General features: G+C 38.5%; 1 long non-coding RNA gene across 1 annotated transcript in view; it reads right to left on the bottom strand.

Moving 5' to 3' along the window:
* Positions 1 to 24,101, bottom strand: part of LOC107321053 (uncharacterized) — a 380,448-nt gene extending 356,347 nt beyond the window's left edge. Inside the window, exons 1-2 of the long non-coding RNA XR_014945637.1 lie at positions 24,039 to 24,101; positions 16,431 to 16,553 (exon numbers count right to left, since the gene is read on the bottom strand). This is a non-coding gene — a long non-coding RNA (uncharacterized LOC107321053). The remainder of the gene's footprint in view (positions 1 to 16,430; positions 16,554 to 24,038) is intronic.
* Positions 24,102 to 26,782: the final 2,681 nt, after the last annotated feature.

Genomic DNA, 26,782 nt, shown 5'->3' with positions numbered 1-26,782 from the left:
AACCCATGCCAGCATCTCAAATACATCTGAGCAAAGAATTTCAGCCCAATTTCTAACTTAAAGTTCCCCTGTTACAGCTTAATGCCATTCCACCTTGTTCTATTGCTGTGAGATCATAAAATAGTTTTTCTCCTGCTTATTAGCTGCCCTCAAGTACTGGAAGGTTGCAGTGAGGTCTCCCTGCAGCTTCCTCTTCTCTAAGCTGAACAAGCCCAACTCCCAACTCTCTCAACATTTCTTCATGGGAGAGGTACTCTACCTCTCTACCTCTGATCATCTTCACAGACCTCCAATGGACCCACTCCAAGCTCTATGTAGTTCTTCTGTTGAGTGTCCTAAATGTGGACACAGGTCTCCATGTGGAGCCTCACAGGGACAAAGTAGAGGAGGACAATCTCCTCCCTCACCCTGCTGACTACCCCTCTTTTGATGCAGCCCTGGATACAATTGGCCTTCTGGTCTGCAAAGATACAATTCTGGCTTTTGACCAGGTTTTCATCTAGCACGGACCCCAAATCCTTCTTTGTAGGAGTGCTGTCAATTAGTTTTCTACACCTGGACATTGATCCAGTAACCACAATCCTCTGGATATGACCATCCAAGCAATTCTTTTTCAGTTCAGCTTTCAAAACAATCACTCTTCATTTAAAGATAAAGACCACGTGTAGGACCACATCAAAGGCCTTGCACAAGTTCAAGTAGACAACATTGGTTACCCTTCCATTTTCTACCATTGCTGTCACTCCATTTTAGATGGCCACCAGATTGGACAGGCATAATCTGCCCTTGGTGAAGCTGTGCTGGCTTTCTTAGATCACCTCCTCATTTCACGTGTACCTTAACATAGCTTTCAGGGGAATCTGCTCTGTGATCTTCCCAAGCACAGACATGAAGCTCCTTGGCCTGTAGTTCCCTGGGTCTTCCTTTTACCCTTTAATAAAATGAGAATTCCATTTTTTCATTCATGAGGGATTTATGTTGACAATCATGACTTTTCAAATATGATGGAGAGTGACTTGGCAACCACAACACCCAGTTCCTTCAGGACCTCAAGGGATGCATGTCATCCGACCTCACAGATTTCAACACAATCAGCCTCATGAGGCAGTCTCTGACTTGCTATGCTCTTAGTGTCTCATTTGTCCAAGGTGTACACTGTCCTTTGCCTGTCTCTTATGACCACTGTAGCTAAGGAATGCTGTCTTGTAATTATTCACATCCCACACCAAGTTCAGATCCATCTACACCTTTGCTTTCCTGATCCTATCTTTGTATATCTGGACAGAAATCCTATATTATTCCCAGGCCACTAGTACCTGCTTCTACTGACATTACACATGCTTCTTATCACTCAGTTTGACCAGTAGGTCCTTGCTCAGCCATGTTGGCTTCCTGCCTCCTCTGCTTGATTTCTTCTGCTGAGTCCTTTGCTTGCTCAACACATTGCAGTGATTTAAAAAGCAGAATGCCTAGACACAAATGCAAGATTTGGAGACTACATATGCTATCACATACGGTATGTGGCATTATAAATCACAGAGAATTAAAAGCTTGCAAAGTTAAATGCTGCTGTTGAAACAGAGTTAATGGTAAGCTATACAGTTTGACTGCTTCTGTAGAATTTTCCGAACTTGCCTCACCATCCCTTCTCTAACACCTATTCTCTCTAATGTAAGAAAAAGAAATAAAAAATCCGGTTTCCCTTCTGTTCCCACAGAACCATCATAGATGAATAAATACAACAACTTACTAGTCCTAAAATAGCAGTAATCACCTGCTAAATACATTAAGACAAATTTGTCTTGTTGATATCACTTGTATCTGCCAGCAGTAGTTCTGACGATTCCCCAGAGCATAACAATTAAGACTACTGGAGCTTCAAACATATACAAGGCAAAGTATGGCATATGGATTTGGGTGCCTGGGTCTTTCTACAGAACTTGTTAGGAATCATGGATTTCCCATTTATTCTGTCAAAAAAGAATTATGAGCTGCTCATCCTCTGGTTGGAAGGTATCCACGAGAGTACTATAAACTCTCCATTTAGAAGGATGCATTTGTGTTCTTTGAGTATTTATAGGTGCTATGACATCATAATGCTGGGAATCATAGTATTTATATGTTTTCTGTAAAGGAATCATTTACAGTAAAGCTATTAGAGAAAGTGAAGAATGCTTGCTAGGCCATCAACAAGTGCTTCATAAACACTAACAAGACATATAAAATCAGAAACAGGCCATGAACAGAATATTAATCACATAGCTGGAAATTAACCTTACTTTTGTCATGATATATGCATTTAAGAAAAAAGAAACCCAGAGCAATATTACTTTAAAAGGGGGTGTGTGGGGTGGGGTGAGGGTGTGGGGAAGGGGGAATGAAGAAAATGATGATTTTGTAAGAATATAGTAGCCTGCTTTTCACCTGCTACACCAGCTGTCCTTGAGTTTTGTCCTCCAGTTTCTCCTGTGATACCTTTACCCTGCTCTGCAAGATAGTCACCGTATCAGACTTCACCTTGTTCTTGCTATGTGCAAATGCCTGTAATCTGAAAAATGTTTTGTTTTTCTATGTACATAAAGTACTTGTCATACATGGCAATTTTGCATGATGAAACATCTATCAGACATGGAACAATAGTCAGCACAAGGGAATGAATAAAAAGAATAATCCACTTCTGTGTGAAATCAAGTTTTAATGAAATCGACATTAATATTTATGTTAACTGTCATTAAAACCTAAAGTGACACGTTAACATTAGAATCTGAGCAGCCTGGAATCACATTAGGCTCCGGTTTCAGAGAAAAACTGCTTTAAATGCAGAAGCTCTGATTTCTGTTCTAGCGTTGATTGTTTCTTTTGAAAGTGTTCCTCCTCACATCCACCCTCATCTTCCTTCCAGATGTTCATGGATCAAACAAATTGTATGGATAAGTGAATGTCTGCAGTTGTAAGAGTAAATTGACTTTTTGTTTGCTAAAAATTTCTCTACTAAGATTTGCTGATGACAGAATAGTGATATCTTGCCACCGCATGCTTTCCATTTCCCTAGCTACTATTCCAAGTCAGTAGCCACTGATTTTCCAATAAGAGATTACGTTGACCATTGAGAATTATCAAGATTAAAAGAGAGAGGGCTTGTTTGTTTGCTTTTTTATTTGGTTTATTTAATTAATTTATCTTAATGGCCATTTATTATGCTTGGTGTGTCATTAAAGTTTGCTTTCTATAGAACCTGAATAAGCCCACCCGTGCAGAAAGCAATCACTGCTAAAATGATGCAAGATCTGTATGAACAGTAGCAGGAATGTGAATGAAAGGACTCTCTGCCACATGTACAGGCAATAGTTCCTTCCAGAATTCCCTTCTGGAAAGCTGTGCAGCTTAAGTTCCACCTCAATTTCCATCCTCACCCCCTAGCCCAGTCCTCATCATTTAGCCAAGCATTCAATAGGTATGGATTCTGTTTTGTCACACATCGCACTGAAAGAAGACAGTACACCTTAAAGACATGGGGTTATCTGATCACCTATTCTCCTTAAAACAACAACAACCATCATACACACACAAAAAATAACCGTAGGTAGACAGAGAGAAGAAAACCAATCATACATACCCCTAAAAACAAACCCCCATAGACCACCAAAAAGTCAGAACAATGCTCATTATTACATTCTCCTTTAAAAAAAACAAAACAACAGAAAACAAAAAACAGTGATGGCAGCAATAACACAGCAGAACTATTAATTTGAAAACCTTTGCTAAACCCTCCTTTCTATTTCAGAAGGTAGAAGAGAGCAGTATCTGTCCTAATTATCTCAGGGTTAAGGCCAGAAACGGAGCCACTGCTGCTCATCTGTGCCCTAGGCGGGACACATTAAGAAAGACAGCATCAGAGAAATTGTTGCAATCCGTTTATAACTGCCTGGTGTGCTCTGACCATACCCAGCTGAATTAATCAATCATTAGCAACCTGAACTGTGAGCCTAAAAATCCATTAAACACTAAAAATGGATGGCAAGTCAGGTACGGACGCTGCAAGGACAATTCTAACCAGCCTCCAGCAGTTCCTTTCTCCCCAGTAAGCAGGCTGCATGTTCTTTCTTGGTCATGTAAGTGCCTGTTGTGTGGCATAACAGCCATTCTTGGGTAAGTGGATTCCTCCAGTACAGTGTGCACCTGAGCTATCTTGGTCATGCAGTGAGTGCTTTCCTCCTCCTGAGGGAAGCTTGTGGGATGGCTGTAGCTGAGGTGTGGTGAGAGTTAGCCTTCAAAGCTTAAGTCTCTTCACAACATGAGACCAGGCCAGTCTTGCTGTTCAATAGGGGTCTGATGTGCTTGGCCAAGTAGGATCAAAGCAGAAATAAAAGCCTTTTCCAGGGGATAGATGGGAGAGATTGTCCGGACAGTCTAACACAGACACGTGGCTTTGGTGATTTTCCAGGTAATCAAAGAACTACTGATTTTCTTACAGACAGTGGAATCGCTGTTCAGACTTCCTTGGCCAGAGGTAACACTGCAGTGGAAATACATTTATCAAAAACAGATTCCTTCCCTCAGGTATTGCTTAAAAAGCAATGGCCAAAAAAATACTATTACAAATGCTTTTGTAATTCATTACTGTAACTCATTTCCCAAGCATCGGAAAGTGTAACCAGTTTCTTATGGTCTTTTAACTTAGCATCCATATTCAGTTCTTAATTCCTTGGAGCTTTAGACAAACCAATGGATGAAACAAAGATGGGAAGAAAAAAAAAAAGAAAAATAGCCCTCAAGTTTATTTTGGTTTCTTTGTTAATGTATGCAGAAGAATGTTTCATTTCATGAATTCATCCAATAGTGCCAAATAAAACACAAGTGTGCCACCCCTGAGCCTGAACATTTACATTCCTATTACTATGCTACTATTAATGAAAGACAGCAACAGAGCAATTTGAGTGGAACAAACCTTACTAAAGTGGGCAGAACTGATACAACATGCACTTTTCTCCTACCAAGGGCAGATGAATGCATGATCTTGATTTTGAACTCTCACTCAGTAATTATGGAGTATATTTTGGGGTCCTTTGAAAAAGGGGTATGAGGGTGGGCAAGAAAGCCATAAAAATCATTTAGGTATACACAAAATCCAACATACTTCCAGGTACTTACTGACGAAGTATTAGATATTCAAATATTGCAGCAAAAAGATGATGTCAATCTTTTCATTTTAGTCAGGATTTACAAGAGTCAGGGGGTCTTGTGTTAATGTTATTGCTCAAAAGCTGTCTCTATAACAAACTATGGATTTCTGTAGTAAATCTTGAAAATTGCTGAAGAACATAAGTGTATATTGACCTCACTCCCCTATTCTCATGGGCAACACCTATGAGAATGTGCATGTTTGTGGGAACTTTGTACAAACAAGTGTTAAAGATCTGTCATCTGTTTTTGCACTTTCTTCTCAATTGGTATCTAGAGACATCTCACTTCTGTTTTTGTTCTTAATGATTGTTATTAGCAGACTCTCTTCTCCCACTGTCATTGCTGAGTTGAGATGGCTAGATTAAGATCTTTCACAGATCAAGAGGAAACACGTTATAACTAAGGCAGCAGTAAAGCAAGCTCCACTCCTACTCTCATCAGCATGCTTCTGCCACTTGTCAGGGCAGCTGGATGTGGAAGGCAAATCCCATAACTCTGCCCTCAACGTTGACCTGGATCAGAGTGACAGTAGGTTTTTCCAGAAATGATCACCAGTTTACTAGAAAGCAGAAATAGATCCTTGTGTTTATATTCCTTAGAGTCACAGAGCAAGGGAGCAGTGGAAAATTTTCTATGTAACACTCCTGGCTAGGATTTGATCTAATGACCTAATAGGTGAAAGGTCCTGCATATTGTCATGGTTTTGTAATTTTGTAATTTTGCTATCAGTATTCCACATCATAACATCATGTAAAGTATGGATACTTCTATTGAATGTGCAGTCCACAGAAGAAGACTACATATCCCAGAGAACAACAGGGTTAATGATAAGTCACGGGACCAGGACGCTGTATAATCTCGTTCCCAGGCTGGAGTGCCCTCCTTCTTCTCTCGAACTTCTCGGAGAGTGGGAAGCGTTCCAGCCGTGTCGCCTAGAGTTCACAGTAGGCCTCTCGGTTTTCGGGGACTCTCTCTCTCTGTTTCGTTCAATTTGTTAGCCTCAATTATATTATATTGTGTTATCTTGTATTTCAGTATCATATTTAGTAAAATAAGTTTTTCCTCCTTAGATTGTCGCTGTTTTATCCCACTCCCTTTTTCCCCCTCCTTTCCGGGCCCCGGGAGGGGGGCCCACGGGGTGGCTTCCCCTGTCACGGGCATAGGTAAATCTAAGTAACCCGTGACACATATGCAGTTATCATTTCTTTGAGCCAACCTTTTGTTCCCCACCTTTATTAAAAGACCTGAAGATTAATGCAGGGAACAAAATGCAGAGAGCTAAATATCAGCTTGTATTACATCTCAGAAGTGATGTTTCACAAGTGTCATTTGGGGGACAAGTTGTTATTATGATTATAATAAATACCACAAAGATCACCACTGAATTTGTTAACACTGATAGGTATCTAGCTTGAGACCATACATTTGAAGCAATTGTAGGTAAAAATAACGCTCAGCTTTTAAGAGTTACAACATTAAATGGTTTTGTTATCTTTCCAGTTCCAGAGCAGAAGAGTAACTTAGTTCCTCCAGGAATCAAGACAATTAGTCATCTCCAGACATCATGTTGCTTTTCTTTTTTTTTTTCCCCTAACAAAATAAAAATCCTCTAATTATCTTTAAAATACTTGTAGCTTATCCTGCTTTTAAATTTAATGAGGGGAAATATGTGCCATATTACAATTAAATGCATCTTACTTACCTGGCCTTTTATCTTGGTCAAATTTGGAATACTGCCTCTAGTGTTTCTTTACTTTCTACCACCACCTTCTCTCTCTTCCTTCTAAACTTTGTGTGATCATGGTGATTTGACTGACTTTTGTGACTGTTCTGGACAAGTCTGGATTCTTTCTAATCTAAAAAAGTATCTTCTGCCTTCCCTCCCTTTCATTTCAAATCTGAAGTTGCTTCCAGTATAGGAATTCAGGATAGTAAGCAATTAAAAATATCCCAAAATGAATGCTGACCCAGCTTTTGCCCTACTGGCTGATTTTTGGCAACCATAAGTGCTGGCACGTGCAGCATCACATTCTTAAGTAACAACTCATTTTGTAGCTAGCTCTGCCACTACTTTTGCCCAGAATTTATACTTAGCTAAGCAAACATCCACCCCTAAAGTATTTAGGTAAGCTGTCAAGACTTGCAAGTGATGAGATGAAAAAAAACCACACATCATTTTAAAATACATGATCATGAAATAAGTGTCTTTAAGAACATTACCCACTGATGTATACATTGGTACAAATATCCCTGCTCGTGTTCACTTTATACAGCCTGCTCATACTCATTCAATGTTTTCCCTTTTCATTTGGGAGTTCTCTTATTGCACATCCCCTAAGTGGTTTAGAGCAGTTCATGAGTTACCTCAGAGGAAGCAAGTGAAAGGCACTAAAAGTTCTTAAATTCAAATAACAAGTTCAGGCTAAATGTTGGTTCTTTTTTCATTTAAGTTGGTAGGAACAATACTCTGCACTTCCTGTGCTGACTTGGAAGTCCTTGTAGTTTTCTGCCCCCACAATAAAACACTAATTCCTATTGCATGTGAATACCTCCTGTCCCACAGCACAAAACAACACTTCTTGCTTCTAAGTACAGATGAAGAGAAACTATCCTGGATTTATCTCAGCCAAAATTACAAGGAACAATCACACTATAAATGTTGGGTTCTCACTGCAGCTTTTAAAATGTTTAGATACTCTAAATTTATATTTTGCCCTTTTATTTTCCAAGAAAAGTAATTTATTTCCCCGATTCCAACTTTTCAGCCCTAGACAGAGCTGAACAACAGCGAACACCACACAAATAATGCTACCGAATGCCACAACTTCGTAAGTGATGGGTTTTTTATATGTTTTCCCATCACTCTCTACCGCCTTGCAGGACCCCTGAAATCAGCCTTTAGAGGCACAAATGTTCAGAGGAAGAATGGACAAGCAGAATATGAAATTTGAGTAGATGGTTTTTAAAATGTGAGTATATTCCTCTGAGTGATCCAAACCATGGTACTTTACTAATAAGATAGTCAAAAAGACTTATTACTCAGTAAAACAAACAGAATACACAGGATGCAAAGTTCTGGATAAAATCAAGAAATCTGGGAGAATATCAATAAACACCAAAAACAACTGAAGAACAAAAATATTATGTGGGCCATGCCTCTAATATTGAAAGTAGTTGCCAGCAAAAAAATTTTTAATACGGCCTGCCACACAAGCAACCAGTGACAACTTTGGTCTTGCCTTCTATTCCATCCCCTTTTACCTGTTAACTTTAATACCTTGCACATAGAGACCACTACAATGGAGCTGGTGGTTACCAGTATTCTAATTCTCTGTTTCTAACGGCCTTAAGTACTTATTTGTTACATCTGAACTACAGCAGAGCAAAGCCTGTGGTAAAGATGGATTCAGCACTTGGAAAACCCTAATTATACACACAATTTTTTTGGCACACATTCTCAGAAACACTGCAAACACATTAAAAGTCTCCCCTCCTCTACAAGTTGCTTTCCACAAAACTATAAAACTAAAAGTCTTACTCTTTGTCATTAACATATTTCTCATAAGATTTAACATAACATTTTGGAAGACCATAACTGAGATCTTTCCTGCTCTGGCAAAGGAGGAATTCCTACAAAACAGGACAGGAATGAGTTACACTTCAGCCACAGCTTTCTTGAGATGCTTATCCAAGACTGCACAATAAATCATTCTTACCTCAACAAGTGCAACGTACGGTAGTATACACAGCACGGGGTGTGTTTTTAAAAGCAAGCTGAACTTCTAAACCTGAAGTGTCATGTCAAAAATCAGGAAAAAAAGAACCTCCAAAAATCCACACACAAAAAATGCAGTCACATTTCAGTACTATGGAAGAACTGTTGCCTCCTCCAAAAGAAACTCTAGGTTGAAAACAGCAATAGCTATTCCAATACAAACAAAGACATGATCCACACATATTAACAATGCTGGAGGGTCCATTTGTCAAGAACGGTATTTATTTTGAATTATTCACTTAGTTTCTCAGTTAATTAATTCCAAGGATCTGTCTATTACATGCAGGCTATGATTTTTCAAGCTGTTTAATTGTGGTTACAAAAGATGGAATTCTTTTTCTCATTTTGAAGCTGAAATGGAAATCATTGCAAGAAATGATAAAAAACACAGTATCAAAAGACCTATAGACCCAAGAACTGTCAGAGAATTAACAGGGCTTAATAAAATTCATGGTGGGATTGTTATAGCTGCTGTTACCTAGAGGAGCATAAACATATTGACTTGTGCTCCTTCACAGAGTCCCTCAAATGTCAGCATTCAGATAAGCCTGTGGCTGTAAATAAAGAAAGAAATGTTGATTTTTCTGTTAGAAATATATTATCCCACTTGCATTTCAGCAGTTTACAGACAAGAAAAGCATGGCAGAGAAGATGGATGCAGAAAAAGGCAAGGCACGGACCAGGGCTTCTTGCAGTTGCTTGAGACTTTGGAGAAACTGCCAGCACTTGAGATCCACTCATTCATTGCCACCTCCAAACAAAGCCACTGCAATCCCCAAGCTAAGCACCATTTTCTGAGTACTTTCACCACATATGAAAAGGTACTTTTACTCATTCTTCTTAAGCACATGCACTGGTTTTTACCTGTGTTTTTCAAAGCAATACTCCAAATACTGTCTTTCTGCTATATACTCCATTTTTAAGATCCTCCTACAGAAACCCAAAATACTTCGTCAGATCTGTATGTAAGCCTTGTTTCTCTGTAAGGCCTCAAAGAGAATTTATATTCATGCTATATGCATGCATCTACCCTCTGTGGGATATTGCCAGCTGAGCTAAGGTTTCTTCACCATCTAATCCAAGCACATCAAAGCATCTTAGCAGCACTGGAATGAATAAGTATAGGCTTTCATGACATAATTTATACACATATATAATGTGGTGAGCCAAAGGCATCTGCAGTCCCACAAACTTTCAGAACTTGGGTGCTGAAGTTCAGTCCATCTTGTAAGCCAACTTTCCATGTTCCCTGGCAGGACACAAAGTGGCCTTAGCGAGGCTGTCAAAAAGCAGTGCCACAGTAGTGTCCCTACCTCTGCCACTTCCAGGAATCTGGGCAAAGCTATCCAGCTGGCTCAGTGTAAGGCAACACATTTGGGATGTGTTTTACCACCATGTCAGGCAGATGCACATCTACCAGCATTCAGAGAAAGCTGGCATCCCCAAATGCTTGAAAAAGTTCGTATCTGCAGAAGAAGTTACATATATTTTGATATCCGATCAAAGTAAGGCTTCAGAAACTTCAAAGTATTAGTTGCCTTTTTCGCTCAAACACTACACGTTTCTTCTTTTGTAGTGAATATCTTCCAAATTAAATGATCATAATCTTTTCCTCTACAAGCCCATAACTTGTATACGATCTGGAAGTGAGCTGTGCACACACAAAAGAAATACAAAAACAGCACAGAATCTGATGCAAATGAATTTCTAATTCAGAAAGGTCAAACTGTTGTCATATCACTATTTTACAGTAAACACAGCCTGTTCACTTCTTATTCCTCAAATCACATTTTATGCTCACATGAACAAAGATGTTCAAGGAGCTACCAAACTCTAGGAGGCAGATATATTCTCTGTCTGAAGCTGTGATGTTCCTAGGTGTGCTTTTAGGCATGATGTAGATAGTTTCTTAAATAGCTTTGCATAAATAAGCTGAATCCTTTCTGTTTAAGTGACAGAGTAATTCATCAGAAACCTTTACAAGGTTTCAGCAGGACAGATATAGAGCCTGTGTGATTTTTGCATCTGAATTCACAGTGGCAACACCTGACTGAGGAGTTTTTTAGACAGTACTTCAATGACTTTACTTTGGACTTCATTGTGATGCTGTAGTGGAAACAGTCTTCCCCTGGAAATATGGATTCAAAGAATACTGAAAACCCAGCCCTTTGCACATGAACAATGCTGGTTAAAATTTTGAAGATCTACTCAGCAAATCTTCAAACAAACAAACAACAAAAATATCTGTGATAATAGGAGCCTAGATAGTAACACCACAAAAATAATTGTACTGCTCAGGTAGAAACATTGCACATCTGTAAAGAAATCCTTAACTGCCAAAATAATCATCATAACCATAGTCAAAGTTTTGTTTTCTTTACAGGACAGGGGAAGAGAGAGAGAGGAAAAAAAAAAAAAAAAAAGAAAAAAAAAATAAATGTCATTTTCAATACTTATATCCTCAGACAGTGTACTTCATCCTGTTAAGAAAAACTGAATTGCAAATCACTGCATCGTTCACTTGCCTCCTGCAAACTGCTGTTTGAGTGCCTCCTTCTTTTCTGACAAACTCTGGCTTAGCTACATCAGCACAACAATCAGATTTCCCTACTTCCCTTCTACCTTTAGCCTGTTCTCAAGTTTTACAAGCTACAGCTACAGCCAGCTACAAGGAAACATGAGTAGGAGGCTCCAGAGCTACAATTCCTGTAATATGTTTACACCTGGGACATGGTTGTATCTACCCCTGTTTTTGCTTTCAAAGAAACAAAGCCAAACAGCAAATACATAAACCCACCACTTTATTCAGGCTTTTAAAAAGACACAAATGATTGCCAATAAGCCCACATCACACAGAAATGGATGCTGTAGTTTTCTGCAACTCACAGCTAATGACTACTAGGATTGGTTTTAAAGAAAATATCAAAGAAAGCTGCCCTAAATTAGGGTTTAGTTCTTGAAAATGTTATACTTTTGACTAAGTCACCTTTTAACTTAGTGAAACTCTATCAAAGGACTTGTTGAATAGCCATGGGGGAAAATGGTATGATGAAATGCTGAGCTTGACTCATGTCTGTATATGAAAGCGTAAAAGTGACCTGATGTATTTTTGTGTTACTTACATTAGCAACAAGAGAAAAGAGTGACAGGCCAAAGAACTACCTAGCTGGTTTCCTCTTGAAGTTCATATTCAATTAATCAAATATTTACCTACCCTTTTTTTAAGCTCCATCATACAACTAGGTCTGCACTCCATGCAGTAGAAATCAGATTTGAAGAGCACTTCAGAGTAGCAACGCATCATTTTTATACTTGGTGACACGATAAGCTTGGATCTTTCTGTCTGCCTTAGGCTAGGATCAGAAAGAAAGAAGCAAAGCCAGAGCCTTTAGTTTTATGGACTGTTTTGATTCAAGTAACAGGGAAACACTGATCCACTCAGTTGCATCTTTTCATCTGTCTGCAGTACCACTTAGACAAAAATGAGGAAAAAAATAATAACCTTAAAATTTTTGTCCAAATAACATTAAAGCCCATCACTTGAAAATAATACAAAGAATAAAAATCAAACATAAGTTGAAAACCAAGAACAGCCTAAACTGTAACATCACAGAAGAGGAAAAGTAATAATTTGCTCCCCAAGTAAAGTGCTATCCTTCCGAGCAAATTTTTAACTGCACATTCTCTGTGTAATTGAAACACATTAAAGACATAAGATTTCTTCACCAGCAGAAGTCCAATTGCCATTTGCTTACCACCCCTTTACATTAGAAAATGTACATGCATAGATTGTTGTAAACTTCCTATGAACAACCCAAACCAAGCAATTGCATTCAAGTCAAAATATCTCATTAAAATGATGTCCAGAGTTACAGTCCTGATTTTTTTCACTGTGAGTGGCAAAGCTTTTGTTTTCCTAATGTTCTTCACAAAACCCTTGCAGGAAATTAGTTCAGACTGTCAGATACCATATCCCCATTCAACAAATGGCCTTACACCAGCTTCTTTAAAGTATTCACAGCCAGCATGGAGAAAACAGAAGCAGATAAATTTAGACTATGAAAATCAGTTGAAACCCACCCAGTACAAAAACAACTGTGCTTCTTGGAAGCCATGTGTTTCCGTTGCGAAATTTGTCCCAAAGCTTATGCAGACAGTTTTACTGGAAAAATGAAAACAAAACAAAAACAATCACCTTAACACTTCAGAGATTTTCACACATTTTAGTTGACACGTGAGTACTAGTCTCATTATATATTTACTTTCTAATTTCTGCTTCCAAATCCCTTAGGCCCATTTTCAAACTCTGCTGAATTACCAGCACTGTATATTCCTTTACCAAACAGCATATATGTGAAGGCAGCTATACTGAAAAACTGAAGGAGTGTTTGCAAACTTAATCGCCATCTTCTTAAACCAGGCATTGCTATGACAACGTACTACTGCACTACAGCTCCAGTAATGCAGGAAGCACTATTCATCTCTACAGTACCTTCTTCTACATTTTGTCATCAGATTTCCAATTTCCTGTATTACTTACTTTTAATTCTTGTGAATCCAGTTTAGTTGGTGTTTTAATTTTCCCGGGTCTAATATACTGTAACTTATTTTATATCCTCACAGGAAGAAAAAAAAAAAGTAACTATCATTGCCTCCAGCATATGATCTTTCCTGATACACTACCACTACACATAACCCATTTCAGTTCTTAGCAGCATCAGCTTCACCTAACAACAACTCTTCTCCTTCAGGTTTTCCAGTGGCTTCAATGACCCTTAGCTTTACTGTAAATTTCTTATATATATTTTGTTTCTAATATCTTGCATATTTAACTTGATTTCTCATGTTTCATTTACTACTCTTCCTTCCCAAAGTTTGCTAACATTTTCCTTATACTTTTTTGTATTCATTATTAACTTTTTCTTTCAATATATTATACTTCAAATAAGCCAAGTCTTATTTATACTTCAAATACACCTCCTTTGTTGTTTTTTTTTATCAGTTAATTAAAAGACAAAAACCACTTTCTTCCTCTCAGTGTGCTTCTCCCACCTCTTCCTCTAGTCTCGTACAGTTGATCAGAGTACAGAAAGAACAAGTTTTATTGGAAAACTATCCCTTTGAAAACGGAAGCCCACAACGAAGGTGAAAGAACTTTGGAGAACAAAACTCATTTGAAGGGCTGCCAAAAGCAACAGGTTAACAACAGCAACTCTCAAAAAGCCTGAACAACCATGGAGGAGACCAAAAGCAACATGAAGGGTATCCAGAAAAAAACCTCGGAGGTAGGGGAAATAATATCCTGAGAACAAAGAATTCAGGTTGCCACCTTTATGGAACTCATTTCAACTGGCTAAATAGTTGACACCAATTTAAGGCAATTATGAAAATAAAGATGAAAACATATACACACAAGCACTTAGCAAAACAAAACTGAGTTATCTGAAATATGTTTAATAAGTAACACAGACTAGCTGCTAGAAGTTCAGACTTCAGCCTCTAGCTTCAATCCTTAGCCTCCATCCCCTTACTGGTTTCTGTAGGGAACACAACAACAAATTAACATACTGGTTTTTTTGCACGATGTGAATATCTGCCTATTAAGGGTTAGAATGAAAACCACCCACACAGATTTCATGTAGAACATCAAATGGTCATTAAGGAGAAAGATGATCACTTATTAAAATTTTCTGAACAAACAAAAGAAATGTAATGGTTCTACACTGCATCAGTATAATATAGTCCTCCTTACTGACAGTTTTGGAAATATACCCAGTTTATAATACATTATTAGTCTATAAAAAACATGTGATTTATCTGTTCCAGAAAGCCTCTTACTGTTATTCTTAGACCCAGTATTTAATTAGCCTTTCATACTAACATTCCTGATATTTGCAAAGAAATCATGTGTTTAAATTCTTTTATGTCCAGAGCATTACCAGGATATGACTTTCACGATCACATGCATTCCTAATAACACTCTCTCCATCCTTGCTTTATGTTATTAACTAACTGTATTCTGGTACCTGTCCTCTAGTCAATGTACCAAAGATATCCCAGGTAGCCCCTGTCTGTTACAGATAAACTGTCTGAGTGCTTCCTGCTCTCTTTACAGCTTCTGTCTTACACTGCATTTAAATAGAAACAGAAATAAATAAGACCAAGGATATCTACAATAATACTTCAATTTCTCCTGCTCAGGTACTACCAGCGACTACACACAGGGTCCAGAAGATGCAGGATCTACCTGAAGCCTGATATTCAGATCTAACCAATTACATTTTGAATTATTTGATATCTGATATGTAACCTTCATAGGTATAACAGAACATCATGCCAGTTCACCATCTGTCTTCTATAGGCCAAATTACCTTTTATTTCACCAACAGCCTGCATATTGTAAAGTGTACGTGTCAGAGAGCCTGTGCTGTTGATAACTCTTAGAATATCACCAAAACCTCCAATTTTATACTCTCCTGATTTTACACAGGTACAGGCACTTCACTAGTACAAAAGGTTCAACCAAATTCTCCAAAACTAGTCCCATATATTGTATGGGTTATTTGCCAAATAGGAGCTGTATCTGGTTTGAGGTGTCTTTTCTCTCCAGTCCTACCTAACATTCTCTTCCAGATTTTGCCACAGTATGTGCCAGAGGTTCTGCAAACTTCTAAGAAACAGAAAAGAAAGACCAGCAAGTAAAATAAATGTCCAATAATGTTATTTTTGCCCAGGAGGTCCTATCTGCACAGAGCTGTCTGTCTTCACTAGAGTTGTTTGCTATCTATGTCATATGACAAGAGAGCAGGAGAAGGAAATATCATGCTGTACTAAAATTTTAACCTGTCCCTGCTGGGCTGGAAATCCCAGTGGTACTGTTCAGGTTTGACAACACTATGAACCCACACTCTTTATTGAAGCTGATGATAAGCTCACATATAAGTATGTTAAGTGTTACCAGCCTACTGTAATGTCAGCTTTATTTAGCAGAGTTTTCGACAGTTGGTAAAATAATGCATTACAAGAACATCCAGTCATCAGAGGCTTAATTTCAACACTCAGACCAGCATGATGAATACACTGTTGTGATAACTATCAAGATAATAAAAAGAAATCATCCAGGATCATTCTGTATGCATTTAACTAATTTCTGATGACAGTCGGATGGGAAAACAAATATACCATTCACTTACCTGTACAGAAGTACTTAGTCAAGACATGATGAATAAAGTCATTTTAGAAAAGACTCTAATACATTAATATGCTTGGAAGCTCATTTACTAAATGCAGTCTGTACAGAATACATTTTTCCACAACATTTTCATTTCTTTATTTTACTTAAAAAATAAAAGTAGAAGAAGTAAAAGGTAAGGTTATAAAACAGAATGTCAATTAAAATTGTTAAGTCATAAAGAGACGATAGTTGAAAAGAGGATAAAAGTAGGAGTCTAACTAGAACCAATCTTCTTACCTGGAAAGAATCAGAGGAATGATTTCACTGTATGATGAAATCTTAATGCACTCGATGGCAAAATAGTTTATTGAATTTCTCGAGGGGGAATACATTCATGTGTTGCACTTCATTTACAGTCACCTAAAAATAGAGAAAGCAGCATCTCAGAAACTACAACTGGATTTCAGTGAAGAAAATACCTGAAGAAAAAGCAGCAAATAATCCCAGGCTTCCCCATAAATTTATGTCTTTGTTACTATCTGTTAACTCTTGTTTGGTTCAAAGAAGTAATTAAAAGTTCCTTGCTTGTACAGACTTTTATTAATCCCAATTTTGAACTGAAATAACACCACCCACAATATTTCTGGAAAATCTCAGCTACTGTATAGATACATCAGCTACTCTTTTCTTATTTTCCAGACTTCAGCATAAACCATGAAATTCAGAGTGACTTTTTAATACACAAATAGCAAAAAGCTGAGTATTGTCTGCAGCACTGTGCAAACTTCACAAATCCAGAGCAAATTGTTCAACTGGTAACAGCCCTTCTTGGAAGACAGTATGAAAGCTCTGAAAAGTATATACTACGTTAGAGTCAGAAGAATTGAATAAGACATAGTAGCAGTGGCATTAGTAGATGTCATGGCTCATATCCTATAATTTTTACATACGTTGACTACTTTATGGAGTGGATATTATACGCAGTATTCTCCAATATGCTGCTTTACAAACTGTCATTTCAAAATACTAAGCCTTACCAATATATTTAGATTTTGTCCTGGGATTACCCTCAGCATGTTACTGTGCTATTTCTACTGAAGGAGTTAACACAGCCAAAAGCTTCAATCATCTGTATCCACTTCTTGCTCAAACCCCACCCTCACCAATGAAAACAGATAAAGGTTTCATCACATGTAAGTGCAGTATGTGGTATTTTCATATAATCAAGAATATCCTGTGTTTGCAGAGACATGCAAGGATCACTGAGTCCAGCTCCTCGCTCACACACCACCACCACCCAAAATCCAAACCCTATGTCTGAGTGCAGCATCCAAATGTTCCTTGAACTCCAGCACCTGGGGCCATGCCCACTGCCCTGTGCAGCCCATTCTATGCCCACTGCCGTCTGGTGCAGCCCCTGTCCCTAACTCCCAGCTGCCCCTTCCCTAGCACAGCTCCATGCCGTTCCCTCAGACCCTGTTGCTGTCACACAGAGCAGAGCTCAGTGCTGCCTCTCCACTCCACTGAGGAGATGCAGCTGCCATCAGGCCTCCTGTCAACTTCTCTGCTCTGCACTGAACAAATCCAGGGACCTCAGCTGTACCTCATACACTTTGCTCTCTAGACTCTTCACCATTTCTGTAGCCCTACTTTGAACACTCTCCAATAGCTTTATGCCCTTTTTGTACTGTGGCGCCCAAGCCTGCACATGCTACTCAGTGTGAGGCTGCACCAGCACCCTATCCCTGACACCCAGCTGAATGGGCAGTGTGTATTCATGCAGGGTTTGCTATGGATTAACATGCTCCTGAATATGCAATATGTGCTCTTTTACTGCTGGGTCCTTTATTAAACTACCTGAATATTAGTGGCTCTAAATTGATATGATTAAGGTTTAATGAACTCCTGATTAGCACTAATGAACACAACTGAACACACATTTTATTAAATGATTTGTCTCTTTTGAAATGAAAGTAATGTTGGGCCCATTAATAAAAATTATTTGGGTCATTTCTGAGCAACTGTTACACTCCTTGGAGAAAAAGGATAGAAATCAGTCAGTATGCAATCTTATTAGCTTTTACATATGTCTAATGCTTCAATAGGGAAGAGTTCACAGTATCTATTTTCTAGATTTAGTAAGGTCAGAAAAAAAATTAGATAGGTCTATATGAGTTTATTTTGACATGACTGATTTGTCTCTACAACCTGCCAGGATCAGAAGTTGCATACCATGCAGGGGACTTCATATTATAGTATGTTTTCTGTATCTCCTTCTAGCCCAAAGCTTTTCGTAACCATCACGTAACCAACACAATCCATCTACCACAACACACAGCACTAATTTACATATAATCCAAAGGTTTGAAGTTGGAAATGGTTTCAGGTGCTCCTTAGGAAGCTTCCTCTTGACTGAGGAAGCATTAATGAATAACTACTCTCCTTACACGAGGGTAAAATGGAGATGTTTGTCTCACAGGACAAAGGTAAATCAGAAAGTATATGTAAGCACTCTTGAATCTGGTATGGCAAGTGATGAAAATGTTGCTTTTAGCTTATTGTTTAGAAACCTATGTCTCATGATATCCAAAATTTCATGTTAGGTTATTAAGATATCATTCCAATTAAAAATATCTTTTTTTTTTTTTTTTTATAAAAGGTTCACAAATAGTTGCCTGCTTCCTACTTTATTTCCACTTTCATAGACACTGACATTCACCATTCCAAGAGCATAGTAAACCTGAAGTCAAATCAGTATACTTCTACGTGAGTCACCTGTCTCAATATGCATTACAATTAAAGTTCTGATGATGAAGAGGAAGCTTAAGGAACCTGTTGACTTAAGGGAGTCTTCTCTAGTGCAGGGTTCATTATAATTTTGAAATCACTTATCCCTTTGTTAAATCATGTCCTACCACACTCAAAGAAACCTCAAAAATAGAGCTAGGGATTTAAACAGTATATATAATATAAATTCTCTTATGTAAACAGCCAGACCCACTATCTCTCACATATTAGGTGAAACAATTAATATAGAAAAAATGAAGCAGAAATAGACTAATGAGTATAGTAATTCAGTATAATTCAGTATAGTGGGCTAAATGCTGCATTTCAATGGATTTGCTCTGCATCAAAAAGGGAGAAAGTGATGGCAGAATTTGACCTATTGCCAGTCTCAACATAAATTTCTTCCTGGAAACTTTGAAAGTTTCATGGGTAACATAAGAGGAAAAGACAGAGCACGTGGACATGGACACAGCCTCCATCAGAGCTTAGGGAAATCACTGGGAATATCCTTAAGGACTTAAGTCTTTGAGCTGTTTTTACTGTTGAAGGGAGAATGTTGATAGTCACCTTTCCTATTTTATGAATGAACACCAAGGGAAGAGACACTCCCTTTTGATATTATGGTGCTGTAAAAGCATTTTGAATGAAACTGAGGAAAACACCCACCGACACCTCTGTACAAGGGTCACTGAAGCAATGAAGCTAATTCAGGAGTTGGAAAGGCCTTACAACTGTTGGCAACGGCCAATGCTACAGTCATGGCATTTATGATTTCTGTTACTGGTATTCCACATCATAACATCACGCAGTGCACTGGGAATTAAAGATTTAATGCTACAGTTCTGTGGACTCTTGATAGTTCTGGGTATACCTTTCTCAGAAGAGAAGAAATACAAAGACCTCACTGTTCTTTTTCTGCTTTCTGTGTAGAGGGAAAGATAAAACTGATCGTGAGTCACAAGACTGCCCTTCTTTTTCTTCTCGTCTCTGCAGTGAGCGCTCCCTATAACTGTATTGCCTTCATCAATATAGTAAGGCCTTTGGTTTTCTGGATACACTCTTTCTCACTTTATCAGCTTCAATTCCAATTATATTGTATTCCACCATGTTTTCTTGTATTCCACTATCATAATTTGTAAATTAAATTTTCTCTCTTAGCTCACTGTCACTGTTTTGTTTTTAGACCTGTCTCTAGGCATGGGTCCATGGGTCTCTCTGCCCCATTTAGTCATGGAACCAGGCTGAACCAGGCCAGAACCATGACAGCTGCCACTTTAAAAAAGCTTAGTGCAGGTTTCAGCACGCACTAGGAATGAACGGGGGACTTGAGGGGAATAACATCCCTTCAGAATCTCCTGTCATCTCCTGGGCATCCCCTGTTCAAGAATCCTTTGTTTCCAGGATGACAGAATTTGTCCTTACTTAACATGTAGAGAGCTTCTTCATTACCAGCATACACAATTTATATTTGTTATCTTCTCACCTGCTTAAGCAGACAATCTTCCTTATTGTTTACAGAGAAAACATTCATTTTCATTTATGGGTTAAGACATCACCACTTTAAAAAGTACTAACCAAATTCAAGCCCTCGGTTACAGAAGCCAGCTTTAATTAAAAAGCAAAGAAGAAAATTAATATGTGCTTTCTACTTCCAGAAGTATAATCCAGAAAAGAATACTAGAGAACAAGGAGGTGGTTTTAATTTTTAGGGTCTTCAGCAAAACTGCTATTATTAAAATCACAGGAATTAACTAAGAAGTAGGCTGCTCTGAAATTTAACTTAATTAACCAACACAGCAGAAGAACGTGTGTGGTGCAAATACGTATATGCTGCAGCAAAAAAAAAAAAAAAAAAAAAAAAGTACTTGTGGTTTTAAGAAACAAGCAGTATAAAATACTGGCGTGAGGACTGCTGTTTAATATGTGCTAAATCAGACTTTCTAGGGCATTAAAAACATTAGCTGATCGGGATTAATCATGAGGAATTTCTTGAGAATATACATGTTTTAAACAGACTGTTGCTATGTCTGTCCCAGCACTTCTGATGGGGTTTTACTTTATCCCACAGCTAAAATTGTTTCTAAGACTGTGATCGTACTGAAGTTACAAATGAGCATAACCCCAAACTAAAAAAGATCCGTAGTAACACATCAAGAATTTTACTCAATCTTGGCCCTTAGAAAGCTGTATTAAAAAATGAAACAGTCACTTTTAGGGTTTATAACACAAAATGTAGCAGTAGGACTCAGGTATGTGAACTGACTGCTTAAGTGGCTAGCTATGAATCTTAAAAACATGCATGAGTTGATACAAAAAGAGCATCAAAGAACTTTTTCCAAACGACTGTGTTTACAAAATTCTCCCTTGAACTCATAACGACTATTAAGTTTCAGCAACATAAATTCTATTCAGTTATGAGTAAACAAGAGTGGTTTTGTTGTTTGTTTGCTAGTTTTTAAAAAACACAGTAAGAATCTACTTCAATTTAAAAAGATTTTTTGGGGTCTGGAAAACAACAAAGACAAAACCAAGGTCTTAGGAACAAGAAATTTAAAAAAAAATAAAATGATTACAACTTCATTTTGAGGGTGAAAAATAAATTCTGGGCTATCTCAGCATCTTACAAAAGACAAAGCACTGAAGTTATGTACCTAAAACCATATATTACTCATGAACTGTACAGTGCGCATCCTTAACTAGTTATTCCCCCAGAATGTAACACAATGGCTCTTCTGTCAGGGCATGTAAGAATAAGAAGACAATTAAATAAAGAACTGGATCAAAGCTCCTGGTAAATTTGCTTGACAAGAATTTACATTATCACAAAAAAGCAAAATGACCAAAACAGTTTCATTTGTTCAAACAGTTTCAAGAGCAGCAGGTCTGTGGCTACATTTAACAAAATTAGATTATTTTCATTTAGGCAAGATGTTTCCGCTATTGAAACTTCCTTATTTTAGATGGTTGATGGCTGTGTACTCTTCAAGACACTTCTATATGTTCTGAGTGGCAGCCTGAAAGCCTCAAGGGACACTTCTGAGCTTGTACCACACAAGCAATGGGTCAAAATATTTACTTCAGACAACAACCATGAAACTTCATTTGCAGCTGCTATTTTCTTTCTAATTAAAGACTCATTTCAAAGCAGAGTGGAAATAATGTGTCTGCTATGGTTAATATTTAATCAGTAGTCTAGCATGCCAACCATGTATCCCTTGTAATAGCCCAGGGTCAGTGCCCTGGCTCCCACTGGGATGCCATATGGCTATGTCCAGAACACTGGAAGCCGCAAATGACCTACCGTGGGCTGAGTGATCATAGGAATCAATGAAGATACTAATTATTAGGTTTGAAAAGCTGACTCATTCGTTGTGGGAGCGAACATTATCTTAACAACCTTGAGTGTTTCACATCATAATGTGAGATATGTTATTAAAAGGAAAAAAAAAAAAAAAGAAAGAAAAAAAAATCAGATTTAAATGAAGCAAGTTTTTCTAGCCATTTACACTTACATAATTTAAATGTGATTTATCTGTATATAATACAAGCATGATGCTTGCATTGGTTCTCCAGTCCAAGGATAGCATCATAAATGCAATTCAGTTTGGAATTACTTAGAATCTTGGCCTGTGCATGTGTACATGTTAACTCCTTCCTTTCTTACCAAGTTACAGAAGGATTCTCTCAAGTTTTCATTTGCAGAAACAGACTTTCTCTGAGACTTCACAAACACCAGAACTGTTCTTTGAAAAACAGAACTTAAGAAGCATTTAGTCATACATTTCTCTTTCTGGGAGAATATACGCGCCTATAATACGAATACGACATCTCCTGAACTATTAAGCCCAGACTCCCTGCTCGTTTATGCTGCAAACCCAGAAGCCTATCCTTAAGCTGCCTCTGGTGAGCATAGTATGCCCCTGTGTTGTGCTTCTCCAGCAGCTCAGTACATTTTTCCAGTACATTCAAACTCATGATAAAAGAAAACCTCATTACTGTTTGAACTCTGATATCTCAAAAAGTAATTTTGTCTGAAAGAGAGGCTGCACTTTGGAGAGTGCAGGATCCCCCCTTTTGTAGCAGGATGTTAGGCAGATAGGATATCATAAAACATGTCAAGAATCTTTGCTGGAAGAGGAGGGGGATATAAATAAAACTGGCTTCAGAAAACCAAGGATAGCTGTGAACAACATCTCATCTTCCATACTTAGTATCAAGCCAATGATTAACAGTATGGCCAAAGCGAAGCTGGAAATAATTGCCATTGCTGAAGCCAACTGTATGACACGTGTTTAATACTTAAATGCTACACAAAATGCAGACTCAAAGAGCATTTCATAGAATCACAGAATTGCTCAGGTTGGAAAAGACTTGAAAGATCATCAAGCCCAACCACAACCAAACCACGCTACCCTAACTCTAATAACCCTCTGCTAAATTATGCCCCTCAGCACCACGTCCAAATGGTTTTTAAACATATCCAGGGATGGTGATTCAACCACCTCCCTGGGGAGCCTATTCCAGTGCTTAACAACCCTTTCTGTAAAGAAGTCTTTTTCCTGATACGTATAAAAAAGTTTATCCTGATATTGACAGGCAGCCCCTTCCTTCCTCCTGAACAGAAGCTGAGTTTTCTTCTTTCTCTTCTCATTTGCAGCAGGGCAGTGTATCTACTGTACAAAAGGGACTGGACTCTGCATGCAATCTTCTACAGAAAAGATCTACTATGCCTTTAATTTTTTCTCCCTCCACTGCAGAATAGGCTACTGGTAAGGCAGTGGTGTACACACTGCCCAAAATACAGATGAGTACTTGAGGTTCAATCAGTGAACATGAGACAAAATTATACTAATGTGTAATGCTATCTAACAGCATACTAATCTAACAGAGATCCGGCAGTGACAACACTTGCATCAGCATATGCTGGTGATCCCAGAGGTACCTCGGAAGGCAAACACAGGCATGATCCCGCTCCTGCTCCCGGCTCTGTACTGAGCGTACTCTGCCGCTCCCCCTGCTCTTCGCAGCGGAGCGGGCAGAGGAAGGAATCCTTCCCTGCAATCTGCTCGCAGGGCACGGCCAGCACATCACCTCCAGAGCAGATCCTCCAGCTCTCACCTGCTCCGTGTCTTTGCGCGGCTCCTGAGAAAACCGAATTCATGACCCAGGACAACCCAGTGCAGGTCTTTAGTCCCCTCTAGTGGCTGAACTGCTTTCCACTGATGCGAGCTGCTGCGGCTGCCATGGCGTTAACTCCTACCGGCCTTTCAGCTTGGAGCCTGCACCTTTAACTCCTACACAGCTTATTCCTAAGATACGAACCATCCGAAATAAATTCCCCCTCTTTTCATTATTAACTGGCTCGTACTGTGCCGACAAAGACTCTTCACAGACACCATCTCTGGAGCATGGCTGAAAAGATGCGGCATCACAGGCCAGGGCTGACACTTAATTTAGGCAATCCACTTTCTGAAATGCAATTTGCTACCCATGGATGAACTATCTTAGAAAATTAGAAAACTATTGGTATAATTATCAAGAAGTAAGGAATCATTCCAGGACATACACATTTCTCTCCAGCCATCCAGCGCTATTAGTTGGAAGACCTTGTGGAGACTTATCAAAATGGGAAGGATTCAGCATGGGACATGCCATTTTTCTAGTAAAAAAGATACAGCCTTCCCTCACTTTTCTTTCAGCCACTGGAGACTTCAATTCTACAGCTGGATCCCAGCCAGACTATGAGGCACTGTGAAAAGCAGTGTTGATTTCATTGAGGCTCCACACCTAAGCAAGTGGCACGGACTAATCTTGGGATTTCTATCATTGCAAGTCATGCAGTAAATGGGCTTTCTACTCAGCTCACTTCTAGAAGTTAAGAAATTATATGAGAACCTCAGATTCTTCCTAGTTCTATCCCTACAAGCCACAGAGAAAGATTTAAAAAAAAAAAAAAAAAAAAAAAAAGTAGGGTGAGGAGTCCTCCTTCAGATGCATGCATAGCTCTCGTTTAGCCCTCAGTAAGGAGATTCATTATGGAGGAAGGTGGAAAATCTACAGCATCCCAGGACTCCTCTTTCCATAAAATAAATAAATAAATAAATGACAACTTACATGTCTTTTATGTCTTAATGACATCTCATTTCAATAGCACCCTTTTCACCATTAATAGTCCATATGAAAGCTAATTCTCATTAATAAAGCATAAAAATAGAGGGCAAAAGACAAAGAAGGGAAAGATCACAGCATGGTTTTTGCCCTGAGTCCCATCTCCTAGATTTACCAGGTGCTCAACCAACCTGAATTCGTTCAGTATGTTATGTTACTGAAGGTCTACAGAGAGAAATTATCTCAAAACACTTTGCAAACATTGAGTCAATTCTACAGAAAGACACCCATGTGAAGAAAGAAGAATGATTCCTTATTTAATCAATGAGGGGAAAAAATGAAGCGCAGAGAGGTTAAGTGACTCATCAAGGTCACACAGAAGAGGCCAATTCTGCTCATAATTAAACTCACTTTAATGTTAACAGGAATGAGATTAGACCAAATTAAAAACAGAGTTGCCATCAAACTCAGGTTTTGGATTAGCAGAACTGACCGTTCCACCATTAAGGCATGCTTCTTTCCAGATCAAGAATCACTATTGTAAGGAAGACAACTCTTTATCTGCTTCTTCATCCAGATTCAAATACCCTTATGTGAGATAACCAGGTGATCTCATCCTTCATCCCCCAACCACACGTTCATAGACTGTTTTAAGAAATTAAACATTTATGCCAGAACAACACAAGCTTGTATAAAGCTACATAATTTATTACTGTCATTACTGTTTGCCTAAACAGGAAAGTAATACTTCAGAGACAGAAAAACTATTTCTTCAGCTCTGGTGAATAATGCTCTGTAATGTAGGATAAAGGCCTGAAGTATAAAACAGAAAAGCACAGAACTGTTTGGCAATGGCAGTGTTTCATTCAGATCTTGTTACAAAAATTAAACCTGCATTTCAACGTAAAAATGATGGTCATTTTTCTTTTTTTAATATAGATGTAAGTGAGTCACAACAGTTCATTTCAAACTGAATGAAACACTGCAGGTTGACTCAGAGTGAACTTTATGTTTGTTCAGTCTAATTTACTGACAAGTTTCTGTTCTGAACCAAATTCTTACCTCTGCCTTTGATTTTACAGTTTGGTCACTGAACTGAAAAATCCATTCATCACCTAATTTGATCATGATTTCACAGACAAGGAACTAAACCAAAGAGAAATTGTGAATTTTTCAAGCCAGCACAGGAAGTCTGTGACAGAGAGGGAAATTGGATCAACCCTGCTAACCCTGTGCTAACACCATCATGCTTAGATCATCCTTTTTGTCTGTGCCAGTGTATCTGCATCATTTTGCTTAGCTGTAGCCAACAAATCAAACATGAAATGAGATGAGCAGAAAGACGCGATTAAAAACACTTGTTTTTCTCCTGACAGCATCAGGTTTAGGAGGAGAGGATGGAAAAAGGAAGAAGAAAACTCTGCTGAAGAAGTTTGTCTGGTTCTGCCAGACACCCAAGATAGCCACAATATGATATGAGCATCCAATTGCTCTTGCAGCATGCACCCGCCAAAGCATAGCTGGTTCTTGTCCAGATGGCATGGGAGAGTACGTGTTCCAGCCATATGAAAGCATGCACATATCTATAGCATACTCAGCTCTCTGAGAAAGAACAACTCCCAAAGATGCTCAGCTATGCAGACAACACGGCCAAAGTAGAGCAGGGACTTCTTCACTAGATTTCTCTCTCTTAACTGCTGTTGTTCCTCCTGTATCACTTGCTGCTGCAGTCAGGATGTTTCAGTTTCTCTCAG

The sequence above is a fragment of the Coturnix japonica genome, chromosome 1 (genome assembly GCF_054131305.1).
Source record: "Coturnix japonica strain WE chromosome 1, WE-NBRP24, whole genome shotgun sequence".
Taxonomy (NCBI): domain Eukaryota; kingdom Metazoa; phylum Chordata; class Aves; order Galliformes; family Phasianidae; genus Coturnix; species Coturnix japonica.
The sequence above is the reverse complement of the archived record's forward strand: the minus strand, read 5'-3'. Positions and strand labels throughout refer to the sequence as shown.